We start from the raw sequence: 22,714 nt of genomic DNA, 5'->3' as shown, positions 1-22,714 counted from the left end.
ATCTATTCGGCCTCGATTTATCTTTACCGCGTGCGAAAATTTATAATGCAAAATTCAAACATATTGTTTCTTCCTGAATGTTTCGAGAACAGAGAGATTCTGAAAGAGATGAGATCCCGATTTTTGATTCAATATTGCGATACCGGGGATGAAGACGCAAGCGCGCGAGATGCGACGCGACAACAATCTAAATCTCTCTCGGACCCAAGCGACTCGTAAGCATGACGATCTCCCTTCCACTTTCGACACCCGTTACGAGCGATGGTATTAGATCGTACGTTAGACACGCGATTGGCTCCCGTCGGACGCAAAGAGGTTGGGCCAGGTGGACCATCAGGGGGCACATGATGCTATTGGCAGCACAAATAGCCGCGGAGGAAGGGGACAAACGAGTTAGCGAATCCACAGCTTCACTATAAAACGAATTATTACGCCTATTCATTGGTTTCTTTGTTTACGAGCTGTTTGGAACACCGTTAATTAATTAATTAATTAATTAATCTTGTCGATCTGATTCATGAGATAAATATATTAAGACATCATGATTCAATCAGTTCAAATATCAAGATGTCGAGTAAATTTTATCGGAAGAAAAAACTTTATATTTCTGACAAAATCGCTAACGAAAAATCTACTCCAAATTAATTAATAAATCAATGGGAAGAGATTCATTAGATCTAAGATCTCCTAGACACATCAATTTTACTTGCATATTTAATTATTTTACTAAATATATTGTAGAAAGAAAAAGGGTAAATAATATAAAGTAAATATTATTATATTTATTTTATATTATATGTTATATAATATAATTTATGAAACATTAAATTTAATTAAATTCATTTTAAATTTATAATACTAAAAATTATATTTTTTGTATCATGAAAAAACAGCTGATTTCTTTACACATTATTCTCAAGATTTTCTTCATATAAATATGTTTTCTAAAAATCCTTCGACAGAGCCTAATCTTTCAGACTGATCTGATAATTGAGCAAAATAATCCTAAAACAGGAGAAGAGAAGGAGAAGGAAAATGTGCACAAAAACAACCTAGATAAAATGTGCCCTTATTCTTATAAATTGATAACATCTCGTGCGTCACGCGTTGCAAGACGCGGGCAAATTTCCCGGACGTGATCTCGAGGGCGCGAAATGCGTGCGCCAAGATCAGGTGGAGGAGACCGTCTCTCGGGACGCAGGACGCGGAATGCGCGACGTTAGGACATAGGTCGTCGCAGAAGTGGGGAGTCCTCGCGGAGAGCACAGCGTGTATCCTTCCTTCCTTCGCAGCAGCAGCAGCAGCAGCAGTAGCAGCAGCGGCGGCGAAGCGACCGAACTGGTCCTGGAACACGGCGCGGGGGGCTCGAGAGGGCCCCCGGGGCCGTGGCGTGGCGGGCCCCGTTTCTGGGCCCGCTGTCTGCAGCCCTCAGTCGCTCGCTGATGCTTGGACGAGTAGGAGTGTCGAGTTATCCTAGGACAGGGTTCGCCGCGATTCCGCTCGTCCCTTCTTGGTTCCTTCCCTTTTCGCGGGGGAGACCTTGATACGCGTTCGCGAATCGAATATGCCGTATATTCTCGTCCCAGTGACCAGCAGTTGTCGAGAATGATCATGAATAATCATCGAGGATACTCGAACTGCCACTCGTAGTGGTCGAAAAGGGACGGAGGGAGAAAAATCTCAGACGAGTTTCCTCTCTCACTTACGGATCGTGAGGCAGCAGGATCGATGTGATAATTCGATATAATCGCCACTCAATCCTTGCACCTTTGAATCCCGATTCTTGCGTTTCGATTCTCGATCAACCATCACTCTGAATAGTCAATCAACTGACGATCTGAGCCGAATGTTGTAATAACATTAACAATGACATTCGAATATTTGTCGTCGAAAAGTGTCGATTAATCAGTGGAGCTTGAATTTTTATCACTACCATGTCATTCTTGAGATGATTATGTTATCGACCTTGAAGGAGAAGAGAGATATCCCCTCTCTTTTTTCCCGAAGAAGATACAAAGTTAGCCAGTCATGTTCGTCGCAAAAAGAAACGCTTTACGTAAAGGAATATATCTCGCTCGTGTAAAAAGAGGCGGATATTTAAAAATAGAGAAAAATAACGCGAATTGATTATTGCAGGGACGAACACATATCTCGATTAATTTAAAAAAAATCGATATGATGAACGCTCTTGGGAGATGTCTCGGTGAAAAATGCGGCTCGGCGCCTATGCTAACCGCGATGTGATTCGAGGCGTGGTTCGTACGTGTTTGCGATCGTTATGGATCATAATCCGTCGAATATCGCGCGGAAGACGATCCGGAAGGTGAATCGTCACCGTCGCCTCGCCGATCACGGTTTCGCGATTCACCACGTACGTGGTGCGTGCGGATTCTCCGACGTGCGTGCCGAGAGTTAGATTACGCCGCGGGGTTTTACTCGACGAAGTGATCGAGGAAGTGGGAGTTGGCTGTGATCGCCGCGCCGGTCGGAATCGATCGAGCGGAAAGGCAAAAAATCATTCCGGCAAACGAGGATCCCGGAGGCCTCGGCGTCGTTACAAGGATCAAGGATCAATGATCTCCGTGCAATGATTTTTCGAATTCTTGCGGGAGATACAGTTAGGTCTTTTAACATTTGCCATCCCTCCCTGTCTCTCTCTTTCTTCTCTCTGTCTTTTTATAGATATCGTGCAAAATTGCAAACTGACTTGAATATTAAATAAGTTTTTATGAATGCAGTTGCACTGTTAAAAATCATCGCACTGTTTTTCAGAGGAATTGAAATTCTCGTAGTAAAACCTATGATTTTAGTCGCTGCAACGAAAAAAGGCGTTTTATCGAGAAGCGTCAAACGAGAACTGTTTTTTAGAAATTTTCACACTAGCCTATTTCGTGTAAATATATTTTGACGAAAGAAAAAGCAACGATAAAAAGTGCGACCATCGATAAAAGAGAGAAAAGGAAAGACCGATAAAAAAGAAGGATTTGCCAACTTCCTGCGAGTTTAGAACGTGAGAGAAAGGCCGCTTCGCAAACATCTCGTATGCTGCGATCGATGAACAGACCTCTCCTCGACCACGAGCGAACATAAGATCGTGTCATGCGAACGTATCGAATTTTTGAACGGCCAAGTTCCATGTTTCTTTTACCAAAAAGAGATCGAAAGCATCATCCGATCCATCATCCACCCGATCGGGTGGAAAAGTCGTCTCGACGCGAGGAATAATTTCACATAAATTCAGGGATATTAAAAAAGGGATTTAAAGAGCCTGTTCAGGGAGAATTCAAGAGAGATTCAGATGAACGCGCGATGCTGCGAGCCGCAGGAAACCCAACCTACGAGCGGCAAGTGAAAGAATGAATGAAAAAATGAAACATACGACGTCGTTCCTCCGGAAGCACGCGCGAACGGGTCTCGCGCCGCCTTTGCCGAAGAGAAGGAAACCTCCCTAGAGAGACTTCGACGCGTGCACAGGAACACCGCTGGTAAGTCACTGCATTGCGAATTGCACTAAAGTCTAGGCGTCCTCTCGATCACATCTCAAGTAACCATATCAGATCAGAAGATTATGTGAACGTTGGAAAAACATTTTTCGATTATTATATAGGTATTCTTCGGTCATTATGTAGATATATACTGTGAATGTTTCTCGCAATTAGGTCGCAAAGATGGTAGTAATAGATATCGAAAGAAAGAGGTCTCTAAAAAAGTCGATATTTTTAAGTTAAATATGCAATTTTTGAAATGAAATTTCAGTTTAAAGATCCATTTGATAATAGAAGATGTGATGATTTTCCGTCTACTTTTCTTTTCAAAGTCATCTGTCTGCATATAATTTCCAGATAATAAAAATTTCTTGAATTATTGTTTTTCATTAATCGACAGCGGATCGTCAGCATGATTTTATCTTCTGGTAAAAACTCGTTTAATTATTATCACATACATTATTAATCTTTCTACAGCAACGAAAAGAATAGAGATATTTCTTCGTATATTTCAGCTGTTGTTTACGAAAACGAAAATTTTGTAATATCTATTTATAATAATTTGATATACAATTCGATAAATATGAACTGCATTAAAAATATAAAATAAGAAACTGAGAATAAATACGGAGATAAAAAATAAAGATAGGAAAAATACAGGATTTAAATTGCTTGACAAAGAGAGGCTCACAATCAATAATTTTTCTCTAGCGAAAAACTGGTCGAATATACATACAGAATCGATTTCAGACATTCCCGACAACGATCGTGCAAATCCTGATTGTGAGATGCAAAGTACAGTCATTACGAGGACGTCGATAAATTTTTTGACCCTCTTCAGAATATAAATCTCTCAATCTAGAATACAAATCTCTCGATGAATACGCTCTTAATTCTGCAGGGTAACTTGGTAGTACGATTGTTACCGGAAATCAGATTTCATTCTCATGGATGCTAATATATACCTTTGAAATTTCCGCCGCGGATAGATACGGGAATTGAGAATTATAAAATGCTAGAAAAAAACTTTATTATATGATGAGTGTCCAAAAGCTTTTAAACGATTTAATTCGCGTAATTCGCGACCAAACTATAAAACAGAATTTTATTTGTAATTTTATATAGTATATTTTATATATATATATATATATATATATATATATAGAAATATATATATATAGAATATATAGAATATATAGAATATATAGAATATATATAGAATATATAGAATATATATATAGAAATATAAAGAAAATATATAATATATATATGTATATACATATATATATTATATATTTTCTTTCTCTCTCTCTCTTTCTATACGACGCAAAAAAATATAAATTAAAATATAAAATATTATATAATAATAAATTAATAATTATATAAAATGATATATGTAATAAAAAAATATTATAGAATCTTCCAACGAATCGTAACTTATTTATAAAACGGATTCATGTTTTGTTGACGTCAAAGCGTGGGCGGAAAGCAACGCGAAAGAAAAATCTCGGGCTATAATGCGCAATATACTCATAGCAGAAGAGGGATACAGGCGAAGAGAGATACATTCCGTCTACTCAGTATACGCAATAAGAAAATATATTCCGCATTACTTCGATCGAATTTAGATTAATGGATTCTCGCGAGAGGATTTTCTCGCCACTCTTGCGGGCTCGTTATCGCGGTTATAACACGACGGTCAACGCCAAACTCGCCCGGTTATGGAGTTAACTGCGGCAATAACTTTCTGCGGCGACTTCGTCGCTTCTCTCTTGTCGGGACGACCTAACGAGTCGTCGCTGGCAACAACCTACGCGAGGTCTACACACGGTTTCACAACTCTTTCTCCACCTACTTGCGCTCCTCCTCCTCGTCGATTGTAGCGGCGCGTCTCGATTGGAGTAGCTCGGCGCGAGGGCCCCCCGGGTCCCCGGGCCCCCCTGCCCCCCTCCCCGCGACGGGGGGACCCGACCGAGGGTCCGCGAGCCGTGCCAGGAGCCGAGCCGCTTCGATGGGCCCAACTAGTCTCAAATACCGCGATTTAGAGCATAGCTTTAACCGCTTAACTGCGCAGTAACTTTGCGCGCTTTCTACGCGCTGATAACGTATCCCCGCGTCGCTATCTCATTCCGCTTTCCGAGAGCGTTAACCCGTTTTAGCGGATTCCGACTCGATATCGCGTCACGCGAATCGAAGAAAATGCCCGAATTTTTATATAGATAAAATAGTACATCGCATGTATATTTAATTTCAATAAAAATATTTTAAAATATATATTTTATCTCTCTCGAAATATATTTCAATTAAATATACATGAATATTTTATCTCTTAAGAAACTGCGTAGCAATTATATATATGATAATCGCGAAATTAATTACGTAGAGTGACAGACGTTATGACTATATTTGCGCACGCACAAAATCGAGGAGCTTATATCTTCTTAATATTTTATACATGTCAAGCATTGTATATTTTGTCCCAAATCTTTATGTAGATGAAATAGTACATTGCATGTATATTTAATTACAATGTAATAAAAATATTATAAAATATATATATTTTATCTCTCTTTTATATTTGATATTAATTATCTCTTTAAAAAACTACGTAGCAATTATATATACGATAATCGCGAAATTAATTACGTAGAGCGACAGACGCTATGGCTATATTTGCGTACGCACAAAATCAAGGAGCTTATACCTTTCTAATATTTTATACTTGTCAAGCATTGTATAATATTTTGTCCCGAATTTGATTACGAATTAAATTGAATCGTTTATTTATATCTGGGGTTTTGGGATTGATTCTCTTGAAGAATTTCACGCCGCGATACGTCATCGATGAGATGCATTTCGTCGTCATAGGAGGTCTCCGAAAATTCTCGATGGCTCCAAGAGTCCACGAACAACGCGAGCATCGCCCTGTCCCATCGATACGTCACAATGATCGATTTGTACCAAGTGCACAGTTATGCGCGCATGCGGCGATAGCGTTCCTGTCGTGTCTTTGTCATAAACGGTTATATGTATACATATATATTTCTTTCGTATGCGAAATCTTCCGATTTATACTACGCAAACTTTGCTCGTGTAATTCCTGCGTTCATAAATTAATTAACTCTTAACTGGAAATACATCTATGCATCTGATATTTATACATTATTCTTCGACAAGTAGTGTATACATAATAAATTGCATGTGTTATATATTATTTCTTTCTCATTATAAAATATTGAGATTATTTATATTGAGATTATTATCTTCTTATTTTCCGAAATGAAATGTCGTACTAATTTAATTTAATAATTAATTTTATTTAAATAATTATATTCATTATAAATTTTATTTAATTTATTAATATTTTATATATTTATTTTTTCCATTTGGTTGAAATCCATTTATTAATTTACAGAACATTTTGCAAATTCCTCATATAATATTTATGATATTTTATACGATGTTTAAAAGCCATTCCCCTCATCGAAAGAAAGATGGATCGTTTCTCGTAGACATGCAATTATCTATTCGTGCTAGAAATTTTATAATGTATCCCCGTAGGATTGTATATTCTTTCGCATCTATCGCGTCGTCCTGAAATAATGGCAAGACTCGCGTCGAGCTCGCGTGAGCGGATTGATACAAGTTCATTGCGCCATTACGCGTGAAATCGTGCATTAAGGCGCAGGTACGCATTCCAGTGGTTTGATATGCACGCGATCGGGTAAGCTTTTTACGGTTCTATTCGTTCGAGTCTTTCGCCATTTGTCCTATCGTGGAACTGAAACTCCCAATATTATTATACAATTTTCTTAAATATTTTTCTAAGATATTGAATTAAGATCTTATATTCCGCGTTTTTGAGCAAAAGAAATTATGTAGCACCCTTTTACGTTTTTTAACAATTTAATAATTTAATAATTACACCGAAGGCTTATCGCCTTTCGAGAGAGGAAAGATTCAAGACGGAGCGGAAAACGTGTCTGGTTCCGCGAGATCAGCGAAATGCCATCACGGCAGCTGTCACGATTGCCTCCCCCTCCCGCCAAATCAATTCGATTAATCGCGTTAAGCGACAACCATCGATAATTGCTCTTGCTCAATCGCTGGAGATCGTCCATCGCGCGATGTGAAGCAACCGCGCCGTTCGCGGTAAACCGAACACCTCTATCTTCATCAATAAACACCTGTCGGGCTCGTGGTGTGTGTTGGCCTCACGTGATAGCAGCGCGCGTTGCGCTTCCATTCACGGAACCGATCGGTTCGAAATAATAACCGAACGTTGGGGGGAATCACGAAGAATGTTTCGGAATCGCATGCTCCAGACGCGATGAAAAGGCCTCAAACACACGACTAATGCATGTCGAAGTGTGCGATTAAGATGAAATAAGGAGGAAGAAGTCTATCTATCCAGAGACGTCTCGACCGCATTCTCCGAATTGCGCCAGCAATATTTGCGCTCTCTATCCTGTATCCGTTGCCAATTCGAACGTGTCGACGTCGTTCGTTAAGCGGAAGAATCGTGACCGTTTCTCGAAATTCCATCGATAAACGGTCTTATGCAATTACGACCCGTTATACCCTGATTAGATGCGGACAAGGAAACTGCGTCCGACACGCCCGGAATAAGCGATAAGATTGCAATTATTCCAGATAAATTCGAGTCTCACCAGAGGAATTCCGAGGAGGGGATCTTATTTAAAAATTCATTCTCAGAATATACATATTCAGGGTGTCAGGGCAATCTTTTCCCCAAAAAAGCTCTTGTAGCTTACCTTAAGAGCTTTTCAAAACACTATAATAAGGTTTTTTTTATCGAGTACTTTTCGAGTTATGAGGCTTGAAATGATCCCTTAATTTTACATAAACCATAAATCAAATATCTAGTAAAAAACATATGTAAATGTTAATTGCAAATTACATATTTTTTCTTCGAAACTTATAAATTAAATTATATGTCTATTAAATTATGTCTTCTTTACACCAATTGATTTCTCTCATTATTTTGTACATAAAAGTATTAAAGTAAGATAATCGAAAAATGAATATTGTATTATTTTATGGTTTATTAAACTAAAATTAAGAGATTATTTCAAGCCTTATAACTCGAAAAGTGCTCGATGAAAAGATACTTTATTATAGTGTCTTGAAAAGCTCTCGAGGTAAGCTACAAGAGCTTTTTTGGGAAGAGAGATTGCCCTGACACCCTGTGTATATATATATATATATATATATATATATATATATATACACCCTGTATATATATGTATATATATATATATATATATTTCTCTTCATACTCGGAGATAGATAAGTAGATAGAGAGATGGCTATACTATATAAGCTCGCATGTACAGATAATCCGACGACCGCAACATTGTGCGAACGCGAGTCCCTTTGAAAGAGGCAGCATATCGTGTAAGGTAGCGCGAGAGACGATTCGATCGACCTTAGAAGAATGCTCGATAGTAGATTGGCGTGGCGAGATAGAAACTCGACGAAGGTCGGAGAAAAGAGAGAGAAAAGGGAAAAGGAGGAAGAAGACGAGGAAGAGCAAAGAGAAGAAGAAGAAGAAGAAGCAGAAGAAGCGCGGAGAGGAAGAAGCGGGAGAGAAGAAGGTGGAAGGCCCTTGGGAGGTGAACGTACGATTATGTGATCACTGGAGGATGCACACTCTTCTTCTCTTTACCCGTCTCACAAAACTAGTTTACACCGAGACTGGAACTGGAAGACGCGCGGGGGAAAAAAGCCCCCCGCGCGCACGTCGACAACCGATCTGATTGGATTTATCAGAGAGCTTTTTCTTTTTTTTCAACGTCGATAGATTAAATCGGATGCCCTCTCCGAGGTCTGGCTATGATGCGTGGCGAGGATTAGTGAAATAAAACGGTTCCCCGGTAATCTGCGACGTAATCGAGAGAGGAAAGTTAATTATATACGGGCTTCTTAACCAGGCGTGATGACGCCGGCAGTTCGAACGCAATGTTGCGAGGCACAAAAGGCGTTTCATCGCGAATCTAAAAATAATTTTGTTCCTCGATCGAGCGGCCTGAATCTCGACGGCGGCCACGAAGGATGAGAAACACGTCCTGGCGTGGTACTATCATTAGAATACGTCATGTCGCAGTGTTTTCTCGAGAAAAAAAGAAAGAGAGAGAGAAAGAGAGAGGAAGCAGTTGAGGGGGAGAGTAAGAGGGAAGGGGGCACCCCTGGGGAGTTCGAGGAGCCACCCAAGAAGCGGGCTTCGCGATCGTTCGCGTAGGACATAGCCGCAAATACCATGTCGCGGTATATACAAGATGATTCTCAGAGAATATATCGCCTCGTACATATACTGGGTGTTCTATATAGATAGAATATTTAGAGAGAAAAGAGGTTCTGGTATTATTGTATTCCATGTTGAAAAAATAAGTCTCCTTTTTCATTGATAAAGTTTCCAACAATGCATCATTTTTGAGATATCTTATTTTTGCGTACATTATCGCAATACATTGATATCATGGTACTTCCCTAAAGCTACAAGCATCAAAATTTTATTCTTTATATATCCCAATATTTTTCGTATAAAGACACTTTACCTTTTCTTAATCTGAATTAATAAAAATAATTTTAAAAAATAAGCAAGATTTCACCGATGATTGACGCATATAATTATTCAAACTATCCAATTTGAAATTATATACATACGAGTATATATTATAATTTTTTACTCTTATAAAATGTGATAAACTTTTAAAATATCATTGATTAAAACTGCCACTCATCAGCCATCATATAATTAATTCTTTTAAAAAAATTTTACTGATTTGCAGTGTTGTCTTCTCTTGTAACTTATTGTGAGACTATCAATGATTATCTACTGCTTTTAATAATAAAATTAATTTTATTACTAATAAATTGTGAATAATCATTGAGTGATTCCATTTAAGAAAAATAGCAAAATTAAACACGAAATAATAAGAAAAAAAATTATATAGACAACGTTTTTGTTTCTAAAGTTGGAAAGCAGTTCTATAAGAGAATTCATTTTATGCGAATTGAAATAAAATAAAATAAAATAAATTTCTGCAAGTGTTTATATAAAAATGTAAATCTTAGATTTAATTATATCAAAATATTAACAAAATTTTTACTCAAAGTTTCATTTACAAAAATTAGAAAAATTGGAAAACAGATGCCCTGTATCGACATAAGATATCTCGAAAACATTGTATTTATAAAAATTTTATCAAATAAAAGATATTTTGACAAGAAATATACTGGAGTAGCGGTACCTTATTTAACTCTGTACTCTATCTATGCTATTTATATTCCTTTATACACAAGACAATTCTCGGAGAGAATATCTTGGTCTATGTATACACTTATAATACGTGATTGCTTCTTTTTTTGTTGTGACTTTTTTTGTAAATCGATTCGACACATTAAACGTATATTGTCACCCTTTCGATAAGACACAGATTTCGAAACTCTTATCGGGCGAATTATATCAGAAATCGCATGTTTCTTCGGATAAGGCATTTACACGAATTTTACGCGACATTCCAAGACCGCCGGGATTGGCTCTCAGTGAACGTGTGACATTAGCGCTGTTAACACCGCGTGTCACCGACTGTTTCGTATAAGATCTCTCCGGGCCGACGTTAATATTGTTATTGGACCGGTCCGCCACGGAATACTGGTCCGTGCATCGCAAAAAGTCCAATAAATTTTACAGAACCGGCCGATCGACGAAAAACACGGCGATATATTTTAATTTTCACTTCACTCGCAGCTTGTTTTACCGCTGCTAATATAAATTACAACGATTACGCTTTTATCGCGCGCGACCGGTTGCTAATAAACTGTGCGGAGTATTCGCTGCTATATTGGATATTATTTGTATTTGCGTATCTCGTACTCTCACGAGACATACTTTTGCAGAGCTTGTTTACGAAATGGGAAAGATCGCGCGATTATTCAATTTGGAAAAAAAAATCTTCGGGAGAAGAGATGTCAGAAACAAATTCTTTCAAATGTAATCAGTGCATTATCATTAACAGATAGCGAATAATCTGATGGTCTCATACCAGTTATAAATATATCAAATTAATGAAATCTTACTGAAAGACTCGGTTAGTGATATATATAGTGTCTATTTTAATCAATAATATTTGAAAATAAGTCTTATATATATTATAATATTATATATGAAATAAATTTATAATAATATTCTTGTTGAACAAATATCTGATTTTTTTAAATCAAGTCTTCTTCATTTTTTTGTGGATTTATCATATCTTGAGAGTGGAAAATGTAGTATATATGTAATTCTGAATTTATTTTTTCTGAATTTATATTAATACACTGAATTAATATTAATTACATATTGTTTCATTTTCCAAATATATGCCCAGGAACTTCTTCCTGAGATAATAAAATAAGTAGAAAAAGCTTTAAATACAGCTTGCAAACATAATATGTAATACTATTATATATTTTTATATATAATACTATTATATATTTTTTAATAAAGTTTGTCATAATTAGCGAAATATAAGATTGAGAAGTAAAAGAGAGTCGGTGAAATATTTACTGATCTTCGATAAAATCTTGTATCATTACTTTGATGAGTGATATTTTTACTAATTCAATTTAAAAAAGCATGAAACTTTTTTGTTGTTATGCGCACTCTTTAGAATAAATGCTACGATTCAACGAATTTTATTGGCGAATGCAATTTCAGATTTTTGATAATGCGATGCAAATATCTAACTTTAAACATACTCATTGTTACTATTTAAATAACAAAATGTTGTCATTTAAATCCTCAAAATCCATGAATTTTTATTTAAACTATTTTTCTTAATTACCAAAAGGGATATTAACATATAATTCACTAAAAAAGGTAAAAATATAAAATTAATATCTTTCAATGTATATTTCATTCTGATAACGACAAATTATTTTTGTTGTATGATTGTTAATTGATATTGTAGAGCTCGAGCGAGATAAGAGAGACGGAGATTTTCCACGATCGCGTCTTTGCATTAATTAACGATATGACAACGAAAGTCGATCAAGGGGATCGATGGATTCGCAATTTCGACCTCGCTTAAGGCGAGACTCGAATCCTGTTTATCGCTTCTCCTCGCCTCGTGTTTCTTCGGGGGTCGGCCTTGTACGACCGCGTCACGACAGGTGCAAGCTCGACCTTTTTCTCTTTTACGCCTTTTTTTCCGCATCCACCGGTTTCGTGTTGCCCTACAGGCGCAACGAACAGCTGAGCGCCGGCCCAGCATCGGACCAGCCTTGGCCGAGTACCGACTGGTCGAGAGTCGAATCCGTTATAAAAATGGACCTGCGAGATGCAAGAGATGCGAGTGGTCCAAGTGGCACCACGGATTACGTGAGATCGAAAAGGGGTTGTCTATTGATTGGGTCGTGCATCATTTTCGCGAATTTGCATCCTATCATAAGATCGAGAAAGATCGAGTTGCTAGAGATGAATTCTTCTCAATTAAAATATAATTATATTAATATTTAATACATACAGTTGATGAAGATATCTATCTGGAAGCATTCATCTATACCTCTGGCGCGTCTCGTTTCTCCTAAAATAAGATGCATAACGAAAGGCTCGATTAGCATAAAAATCACTTACGCTGAGACATGATCAATGTTCCTTGATATGTTGAAGTTACACGGCCAGAGCAAATGAATGCACTCGCGGATGTTTTCTGCTTCGACCTTCGGTCCGATATCGCGGGAAGCTGCGTTATATACGAGAGACGCCGCGTTGAAAAAGTCGCACGCCGATCACGAAACTCTCGACTGATAACGAGTTATCCGCTTTTTTAAATAACGAACCGGTCCGCGCGCCGACCACGAAGAAAACCAGTCGATGGACGCTAATAACGCAGGCCCGACAACACGCAGAATTACGGCCGGCAAGTTATTCGCTCACAAAGTTAGTTGCAGTAGCGCTGATAAAAATGCAAGCGATGCAACCGACTCTCTCTCCGGCAGTCACGCGATATCTTCCGCCCCTTCAACAGCGTCGCGTTATTATATATTAACAACGATGTATCGCGAATGAAGCAAAGTCTGGTCTTTGACGTGCTATTCGTAAAAATAATCGAGATGCTCCAAATAATATTTCATTATTAAATACATTAATTATTACATTATATCTCTTTGCTATTTATGTAAATTTTAAAATTTAACATAAATAGAAAAAAAGATTAATGAAAAATATTGATAATTAATAATAATAAGGAAACGTATTTTTAATTATGTCTAAATTTAAAAAAATTATGTAATAATATAAAAAGATTACAATATTATATCATATAAATTATATCATATAAATTATATCATATAAATGTCATTATTAATATATTAAAATTAAAATCATTTATTATTTATTAATACATTTAACGATATTTCAAATATTTAGATGTATTCTAATATGTATGTAAAATATGTGACATATAAATAATAATAATAATAAAAATAAAAATAAAACAAGTAATTTATAATAAAGATTTTAATAAAATTAATAATTAAATGTTTTCAATTGATATAAAATAATTTAAACAAGAAAAAAATGGTTAATTTTAAATATAAATATGATGTAAAAGATAGAGAAAGAGAGAGGATTTTTTTATATTTTAAAAATATTTATAATTTTATAAAAATAATTCTATAGTATAAATTTTAAAGCTTAAAAATTTAATTAAAAATTTAATAATAAAAATGTAATAATTTAAAAAAGAAATTGTAAATTTTTAAATACGAGAGAGTTACTTTGTAAATTTAATAACGGGCAGCCGTATATCACATACTTAATTAACTAAATTTCTATTAATTATAATTTCTAAATACTATAATTAATAAGTATCGCGAAGAAAGAATCTTCTCTCTTTGTACTTTATTAAATTTCTAAATTATATAAAAATCAATATTACAGTAAATATTAATAAGTTTCTATTAAATGAATATCCTTAAAGTATAATATTATATAAAAAACATATTTTCCTTCCGATGATTCCTTGAATAGGTTTCTAAATTCTTCATTTAATGATAGCAAACAATTTAATGATTAATTTACATCATTTCTTTTTCGTGTCGTAGAAATCAATCAATAACTTAACCTATACTCACCTAATACAGCTTAATGGAATTTTCAAATTAAATGAAGCTATTTTCTCGACTTTTTTCTGACCGTTTTAACTTGCTTTAATCTAGCGTATGTTCAACAGTCAATTGACATTCCTTTTTGATGAGCGGGCGTAATTGAATTATCGAGTCGGTCATATAAGATAAAAGGCGCATTTGCCTGATAATTTCTCGAGCAAACAACGAGCCACTCGTAAAAGTCAGAACGGCTTCTCGTTTTATGCGTCACGGCTTCATCAGAGGCTCGTCAAAGTGTCATCGCGAATGTCGTGCGAATAATATATACATCAGTAGCATAACGTGCATACTCTAAGCATAAATCATTTTAAAACTATGAAACGTAACCGGTAAAGCGTAAATATAAAATCGTTGATGTATGATTGAAAAATATTTACTTTTCGGAAAGAAAAGAGGTTTATCTTGAAACGTAAAAGTGATGCAATTTAACAAACGACTTCTCGCAAATTAATATCTTATATTTTTGTTCAATACAATAAAATATGCAGTATTATATAAATAATAATAATAATAAAATAATGAAAATAAAAAATAAATAAATCTTTACAATAAATCCTTTTTTACAGAATTTAATTAAGCTTTAATTTGCGACGAAGGCAATATGCATCGGGAATCGAGGAATGTAGTACTTTGAAAAATCAGAATGACGTCGGTGAAGCTAATACTTTGTAAGGCCATTCGCATTCCGCGATATCATGGCGAACGGAGCACCGACATTTTGACATTTAACCAGCGGTACCGCTAATTGCCTCGATTAATAATTGTAACATTGGTGTCACTAACTTGCAAGCTTCCATTGGCCGACGAGATATTCTTTCTCGTTCTCTCGAAAAACTGCGAGATTATTTATTATTTTATTCCGATTCATTATCATATTTATCCATGGAATTCAGTTTCAAAATTCTCGATATACGAACGCCTTCCAGAAAAGTGTATACGTGTTTCGGATCAATACCTGTGAGCGGCTTTTGCGATTCTTTTTTCTACCTTCGGAAAAAAATAGGCAAAAATGCTCGCAAACTTATCTACGTTATATTTTATTCGCGCTACGAGTCTTCTAGGAAATATAATTTGATTCGAGTTAATATCGTCGACGGTTAAGAAAATATCCGTCGTGCTGTGTCATGGGGTTCAGACTGCTCTCTGCAATGTGTAGGATGATGCGAGGCGTAGCCGGGTCTCGGTTAAAAGCCGAGGTTAATCGCGAAGAAAGTCCGTGCGGCAAAGCGGTGATCCATAAGTTCAATCGCTCCGGCTGTCTTCGGTTTTATATTGAAAAAAAATATTACGGAATTACGTGAGCAATAAATGTAAGATCATCATCGATTTTACATCTTATTGTTCGTGTAATTTTACATACTTTCTTTTACAATGTAGCCGGTGTCTGGCGTGATATAAATTACAACGTAGATTATTTATATGCACCATATGACATTTTACGTGTGATTTATCACGAATGTGCGTACACATGTACATCGATATCATTAAATTATCTCGAATCGTTTTGCTTCAGCGATTTTCATCATCAAACGGAAAACGAGAAAAATTCCTCCATTCAATATCGGCAAGAGTCGAGAGAAGAGCCAATCAGAATCCGAACGCGTAAATTAATATTTAAATTATTATGACAATCAGCTGTTCCGCGCGCGCGCGCATACATTTTTTTATTTATAACAGTCTACAAATAAAATCAATAATTTTTGAGTAATTCTCTTTGCATTTTCATTTTACGCGAACGATTCACGATGAAAATCTTGAAAAGTGTACTATTACACGCAATCTTCTCTTTAAGAAAATTGTTTAATGAAGGGGGAAAACGACCTATCAATATCCCGCACAAGAAGTTTGATTGAACGCGCAATTAACCGATTGCGATAACAACCGTTGTCATTGCACTCATTAGGTGTTTGCTATAACGGATAGACTTGCGATCGTGTCACCGCAATTCTTAATTGCTAATTGCTTTCGCACCCGAATACACACGCGGTCTCGTTCCGCTCGAATGACCAGAGATCTAAGAAACGCGATACCATTTTCTCGGCTTCAGACGCGTGTAAAATAAATGTATTTATAGACTTGTATAGAATACAAGATCTTGATTTTTCTAATTTTCTTGGTCTGTTTCTAAAAATACATTGCGCAAAGAGATTCGATTCTAATATTATCCTAAGAGCAATCGTTTTATTGCGTAATGATAAATTTTACTTCCATACGACACTGGAATTTCCCTCACATTCATCGCGCGATTCAAGAGTGTTGAAGTGCGTTTTTGTATCTTTATAGGGTAGGTTTCTTGCGTGACAACCGTCGAACCACTAAAAATCCGAGAAGACCGTGATTTTAATACGCTTGTATAATAACACGTACATGACAGACAACGACTTGCTTCGTTTCCTCCATTCGAAAGAATTCCTCGCTCTTCGCCGTAATTTATCGCCGTAATGAAACTCAGCTTGAAAAAAAAAAGATGTGACGGCTACCGGTCATCTGCATGACGAGTAAATAGGTTTGCATTTACTTGCCAACTCGGCACTTTATATCGGGTGATGGCCAGATAAATTTCCAAGTAGTGGTCGGATTAATAGTATTTACCAAAGGATGTAACGCTTCGTACGTGAAATTACAACAAATTTGAAACTCGGAATCTTGACACATTGTCGAGGATATTTCTAGATCGTCCACATAGAAAAAAAGGATATTCTTATTTTGAAAATATATTTAGTTTTAAGATGGAAATCTTGAAATGAAATTATATTGCGTTAAAGAAAAATATAATTGCTTGAATAATTGCTTGGGTAAATGAAGCCATTTTATATAGTTCAATCAAAAAAAATATATTCCTGATTTAAGATTTTTAATTTTCTTGAATGAAAGGAAATAATGTCAGATAGAAAATAACATTTTTAAATCAAAGATTATAATTTTCTTAAAGTAAAATTAAATAATTATATATTCTTGAGATGACAATTACAATATTGAAATAAGACTATAATATTGTTAAAATTTCAAATTATTAATTTCTTCTAAGAAGATTATAGATTGTTACGTATATACGAAACAATGAACGCGTTAATTTAAGTATATAAGTTTTGATTTGATACGTATTTTTTTCTGTGCGTCATGATTAAATCTCGACTGTATCGAAAAAGTTACGTAGAAAGCGAACATTTTTGAAGAAAGAATAAAAGAATACTATTCCCCAAAAGGGTAACCTATATAAAATAAATACATGTGTATTCTTTGTCAAACAATAAGCATCTTTTTCCTTTGGAAAATTTCTGGAAATACATTGTTTTCAAGATATTATATTTTTGACTTTATCAGTACAGTGCTTTTACTGATTCTTTGTGTAAAAATTTTAATATTTCCGTTATAATCAAATCTACATTTACATTTTTAATTTACATTTGTTATATTCTTTTATTTTTTATTTTTAGAATTTGCATTTTTGTAAAATAAAACGCTTGAAACGATTCAATCTTATTCGAATTGGCGTTAAATAATTTCTTTATACAAAATATGTTTTCCGACCTTAATATAAACAAAGTAAACAATATTTATAATTTATATAGATGATCTAATTAGATTTTTACAAGGAAATGATACAATTGAAAAATAAGATAGCTCGAAAGCAATGCATTTTGGCAATGGAAGAAGATGCTTATTTTTGGACAAAATTGATCTCTATGAGACACCCTGTATAATAAAATGGCGCTTTTTACACAGAGTCATTTATTCTCTGGTTGTGGACGAAGAAGAAATAGCGGGACGTTTTATAACAGTGTAATCAGGCAGGTACGAAACACAAGATATAGAGAGGAGACACTGGTAATTAGGTGGTAATTAATTGCATAATTAATGACCCCGTACTTGGCTTCGCGCACTTGGTGTTCGTTTACCGTAGTGTATCGGGTGTCGCGTCGAGTCTCGATTTCCAGCATCGCGCATGTTGCATACACGAACGTAAAGGAACTTGAGGAGCCTTATCGCGCATTCCGATATCTCGTTATAATTATTACAAGCATTCTGCCGGAAAACGATATCCGGCCGATTCGAGTAAAAAAAATTCGAGAAATTTAATGGAGCACTTTTTATCTAGACGTTTCAAACAGACGTTTGAGAAACAATTTCCTTTGCAGTATTTTCAAAGAATGAATTTTTCAACTATCTCAGATAGAGATTTCCTTCCGATCGCGTACGAAAACGGAGAAGGGATTGTGTGTTAAAGCGAGAGGGAAAAAAGAAATTTACGTGAAATCCCGTTCGCCTTTTGATCAATGTATTGAACGGTCCGATTACCTATGTCAAACTGTTGCCGCGGGTTCTTTCTATTAAGCGGGAGACTCGAGGTTGAATCGACGAGCGGTCAATGTCAGGAATCAATCCAACGTGATTTCGCCAGATTATACGTCTCGCGTCTCTCCTTCACGTAAGAGGGGAGTTGTTGAACAACAAACTCCATCTTGTCAGGCGTGCCTGCGCCAAAGGCACCCTACAGCTGCCCCACAATCAACTTTCGATCCTATAACTATTTTGATTATGTGATAGCACCGCCGAATGTCATAGGGCAACGAGCGTTTCACGGCTGCGAGAGATTCCGTTTTCTCTCCATTTCCAATCATTTTCTTACTTTGTACGATTTCCAATTTCAATTTTTAATTTAACATCTATCGTGATAGATGGTACTTTACTTTAAAGTCAGATTATTCTCTTGAAACTATTTATGCTGCACTTTTGTTCGGAAGCTCTTCTTTTAAGCCTCTAAAAAAGTGAGAAACTATTTATTATCTATTTAAGATATAAAGTAGTATAAGAATTTATATTTTATATAAATTAAATCTATTATTCTAGAATATATAAACGAGATAATAAATGAGAAAACGAATATATAAATGAAAAAATGGAAGTTGAAAATGGGCAGAAAAGTAGAGATTAAAAGAGGATTACTTATACAAGTAGTAGGCGCGTTTCATTCTTTGTTTTACATTGACTTTTTAAAATTATTATAAGAGAACGTTTGTCACAATTTTATTTATACAATTCAGCACTAATGCACGCTGAGACTGCGGTCAATAATTGTGACAAACTCCGTCCCGCTTGTCTGTCATAAGCCCGTATATAGGTCCTCCACGGTTAACCGGATTAAGCTACGCCAAGACGACTCGCCTGGCCGACTCGTGACCTCTCGGTCCAACGCGCTGCATTGCATCGTGTCGCTGATTTTGATATATGGCCGTCATGTACGTATGTTTACGGCAACCTACAGCCTCTCCTCGCGTTAATAACCTCCTACGAATGTCTGAAATTTGCGAGACTCGCTAAAAACAGACTTGCGGAAATTTCAATCCTTTTTTTCCCCCTAAATAAATGTATCTCTTTGTCGAGGACGGCATGTTCCCCTTTATAGATTCTAAAGGATTTCGAGATACTTGGAAGTTTAGGCAAAATTATTGATTAAATAATTTCAAACGAGAGCGAGCTGATTGCTCAAGGTATCAAAGTACAATTGTAATAGAAAAAAATTTCTAGTCGAATTTCCTCCTCGAAAAGAAGCGGCAATATTGCGGCAATATTACAACGTTGCTGCAATATTGCTGTAATGTTACAACAATGTTCTTTATTGTGGGATGCAACGCGATTCGAGTGACCTTCCAGCGCGACATTTCGCACTCGTGAGAGAGATTATCGCGATAAAATGCTCCAGTGTTGAATTGAAAGGAGGATATCCAGGAGAGGAACTACATTGTGTCGCTTATAAGAGCCGCGAGCGCGCCTTAATGGCGCGGTACACACGTGTGGATTCTGGTATGCGCGGTACACGTTATAATTCACCTGGAGCAGTCATAATTCACGATGCGGCTTCCACACGGTAGATGTAGTCAAGCATGGGCGGAGCCCACTCTTACCATTTATCGCCCCTCGATATACGTGCGATGCACCTGAACCGGCGAATAATTCGCGATAAAGCTATGCGTTTCATTTAACTTAATTATCGTTTGCGTATCCCCGGCGTTCTATTAGACAAGAATACAAAAGGACGTTTCAGGAACAAGTTCGTATATTTGCTTCGTAGATTATTACGATCGCAAATTTTTTCGCGCGTTATATATGCATTTCATTCATACCTACAATAATGTACGTTCTCCCGATGCTGGTTCAAGTATCACCCTTGGAAACATATCGCGTAAGAGAAAGAACGCACGAATATACTTGTGATGGGTAGTTAAGATAAGGCGATAGGAGATAGTAGCTAAGATAACGAATATACGATATCCTCACGGTTTGTCCGAGAGAAAGAGAGAGACAAAGAGAAAAAGAGAGAGAGAGAGACGAGCGCGTTTTTCTTTTCCAATAGCTAGTTGGTCGCGGATGTTTATGTACTTATGCAGCGTTCTCTTATGCTTGTAACGCACCCAGAAGCCGCGTGTCGTTGTCAAGCTCAAGATCCATTAGAGAGAACCTCGATATTCCTTATACGCTATCGAAACGCAGTTGCTTTTACATAATAATAATAACTTTGAGTACACGAGAAAAGCGTAGCATACAACAAAGATATAAATAAAAAGAAGATTGCATATCAATAAGCGAAATATCAGCAATAATATTGCGCTTTTATGCTTAAAGCTACTATTTGGATTAATTTATTAATCCAAAAAATCTAAAAATTAATCTAAAAAAATTAGATTGAATACTCTAAGATAATAGTGTAAATATAATAATAAATGTATGCAATATACGAATGCATGCGAAAGTAATAAAAAAGTAGTGAGAGATATAACTCTATTTATATAAAGCAAAATTTAAATAAAAATACAAAAGATTACACATTACATCCGCAATATCAATTAAAGTGAGAAACAACGTGGAGAAATAGCTGATTTGAGGGATGAGAAGATAGAGATGAGTAAATGTCATAAATCAGCGAATTAATTTTATCAGTCATTCTTCAGCAACCAATATCGATTCGACGGATAATATGAATTCAAGATTTATAAAAAGATTGATAATAAAGAGAAACGCTGATCAAGGAGCGAAGCGATCCTCCGAAGTTACAGTGAAATATAAAGAAGGATCTCGCTCCATCGAATACTGAAACAACAAAATATAAAAAGATATTAACTTCATACTAATTTCTCTCTCTCTCTCTCTCTCTCGTTTAATGTATTAGTTTTAAAGAAATACTTAAAATAAAAATTCATTCAGAATTTTGAAAATGATTCCAAAGACAATTTTGTCATTTTATAGAAATAATAAGCATAACAACGAGCATATTTCTATCTGCATCGTGTTGTCAAAAATTTGTAATTATATTTGCCAGTAATATTCCAATTGTAGTGTTTATTTCTGAAAAGCATGTATAATAACAAAAAAATGCTCTATTGAAAATATCACCGCTCGAAACAATGACACAAAATTTCATCAAAAGATCAGTGACTATTTCACTGATACTTTATTATTTTATTTCACTAATTATGACAAATTTCACTAAAAAATCAATAATAGGATTACATATTATGTTTGCAAGATGTAGCTTTCAAAGCTTTTTATTTATTTTATTATTTTGGAGAAAAGTCCTACACATACATATTTGGAATGAAACAATGTATAACTACAATACAAAAATTCAGAATTACATATATGTATTACACTTTTTCACTCTCAAAATATGATAAATTCATAAAAATGATAAATCCATTAAAAAATGAACAAAATTCTTGATGAAAAAATTCAGATACTTCTTTAAACAAAGATTATCTTATACATATATACTAATACTCCTGGACAAAATTAACGCATAATTTTTTTCACTTTTTCTCTAAAACTTTTCATTAAAATTTAAATATCAGCTTTTAAAAAAAAAGTGAAAAAAAATTATGTGTTAATTTTGCCCAGGAATATATAAGACGCATTTTAAAATATTATTGAGTGACTATCACAATCTCTACTGATTCTTTTCATGAGATTTGCAGTGCCATACTTTGTAACTGAGATTATCAAATGACTATTCACCGCTTTGCAGTGATAATACACTATTTACGAGAGAAACATTT

The 22,714-nt window shown here is 35.5% G+C and overlaps 1 protein-coding gene across 2 annotated transcripts in view; it reads right to left on the bottom strand.

Annotated features, from left to right (window-relative positions):
- LOC105257819 (protein cortex) overlaps positions 1-22,714 on the bottom strand; it is a 41,872-nt gene that overhangs the window by 8,942 nt on the left and 10,216 nt on the right. Inside the window, exon 1 of one of the 2 annotated variants that reach the window (XM_025408805.1) lies at positions 13,129-13,303. The exons of the other annotated variant lie outside the window; for it this stretch is intronic. The gene's annotated coding sequence lies outside the window, so the exon portion shown is untranslated. Of the gene's footprint in view, positions 1-13,128; positions 13,304-22,714 lie in introns of those variants that run through there. 2 annotated transcript variants of the gene reach the window in all.

Source organism: Camponotus floridanus, unplaced genomic scaffold (genome assembly GCF_003227725.1).
Source record: "Camponotus floridanus strain SB8 unplaced genomic scaffold, Cflo_v7.5 scaffold23, whole genome shotgun sequence".
Lineage (NCBI taxonomy): Eukaryota > Metazoa > Arthropoda > Insecta > Hymenoptera > Formicidae > Camponotus > Camponotus floridanus.
The sequence above is the reverse complement of the archived record's forward strand: the minus strand, read 5'-3'. Positions and strand labels throughout refer to the sequence as shown.